The sequence below is a fragment of the Entelurus aequoreus genome, linkage group LG04 (assembly GCF_033978785.1).
Source record: "Entelurus aequoreus isolate RoL-2023_Sb linkage group LG04, RoL_Eaeq_v1.1, whole genome shotgun sequence".
NCBI lineage: Eukaryota > Metazoa > Chordata > Actinopteri > Syngnathiformes > Syngnathidae > Entelurus > Entelurus aequoreus.
Genome location: NC_084734.1, coordinates 69,045,415 through 69,047,257, shown reverse-complemented (window position 1 = coordinate 69,047,257; position 1,843 = coordinate 69,045,415).

Genomic DNA, 1,843 nt, shown 5'->3' with positions numbered 1-1,843 from the left:
AGCACCTGCACGATGGCAGACTCTTTCCGTTTTTATTAATGTCAATGTGTCCGTTTCCACCGCTTGCAAAACGTCACCAACATGTCGTTGGCGTTCCACATACCAGCGCTAAATACACGCAGAGCTTCTATATTCGCTGGACGCCCCAACAAATCTGTTCAATTTAGCTAAAATCTGCTTATGTTAACGTATTTTTCGGAGTGTAAGTCGCTCCGGAGTATAAGTCGCACCGGCCGAAAATGCAAAATAAAGAAGGAAAAAAACATATAAGTCGCACTGGAGTATAAGTCGCATTTTTTGGTGAAATGTATTTGATAAAACCCAACACCAAGAATAGACATTTGAAAGGCAATTTAAAATAAATAAAGAATAGTGAACAACAGGCTGAATAAGTGTACGTTATATGACGCATAAATAACCAACTGAGAACGTGCCTGATATGTTAACGTAACATATTATGGTAAGAGTCATTCGAATAACTATAACATATTGGAAGATGCTATACGTTTACCAAACAATCTATCACTCCTAATCGCTAAATCCCATGACATCTTATACGTCCAGTCTCTTACGTGAATAAGCTAAATAATATTATTTGATATTTTACGGTAATGTGTTAATAATTTCACACATAAGTCGCACCTGAGTATAAGTCACACCCCTGACCAAACTATGAAAAAAATATGACTTATAGTCCGAAAAATACGGTATATAGGAAGTCCTGCACAAACACAAAATAAATTATCCGGTTTACTTTACAACAAAAAATATAAGATGTTTATCAAGGCAAAACTGTTGTCGGTGTTGCTGTTCACACCTGTTACTAATGGCAGTTACTAATGGCAGTTTATTTGCTTCTTCTCCTCTGGAAGGACAGACCTTATCACGGGATTACGCACGGATTCGATAGATCTTGTCATAGTCCTTGCTATTTCGCTGCACGACAGAACCGCAACAGGATGGTGGTGGGGATTGCTGGACTGTGGACATCCAGTGGAAATCCGGGGTCACAGGCTGCTGCGTGCATTGGATTGAACTCCTGTTTGGCCCGGTGATGCTTTGTGTCGTACAGCACTGTGCTGCGTATGGGACTCTGGCGGTTCACACGAGGCAGAATTAAATCCAACACTTGTCAAAGAGGCCGCAAATGCCATGAAAATTGTGCAGAGGAAAAGAGATGCGTCTGTCGGGGCATCATGACCAATATGGCCGTGGCGCTTATCATTTTCCGAGGGCCATACAGCCAAACAGAGGTGCAACGAAAGGCATGGCTGTCGTGAAATTCCTTCCCAAGTAATGTGCTTTTTTTTTTTTTACTTACCACTCATGTATTGTAAAAAGCTGTTTTATTTTTTTGTTACATGAATTGTGTTGAGCTTGTTTTCATGCTTGATTGGACCGGAAGCCTTACCTTTCTTGTGGTGTGTATCGAATTCCTTTACCCCCTCAGTATAGATTGTGCTGCTAGCTAGGAAACAAAGTAAACATACGGTAAGCCTAAACACTGCCTCTCCCTGCCGATGTATTGATTCACCCAAAGACGACTGCAGCTGAGAGCAACAAATCTAAGGGCAAGTCATCTTATTCATAGAACAAAAATAAAGCTGTTTCCTACGCACATCTCCGAGGATTTGATTGAGTATACATGAAAACTGTCAGATCGGTGTGTAGCAGCGGACACCTGATAGACACAAATGAAACAAAAGTTTGTAAAACACTACCTGTGTGTGTGTGTGTGTGTGTGTGTGTGTGTGTGTGTGCGTGTGTGTGTGTGTGTGTGTGTGTGTGTGTCTGACTCATACTGCCTATTGAGTTGTTTCCAGAAGAAGGGGGCTGAGTTGCA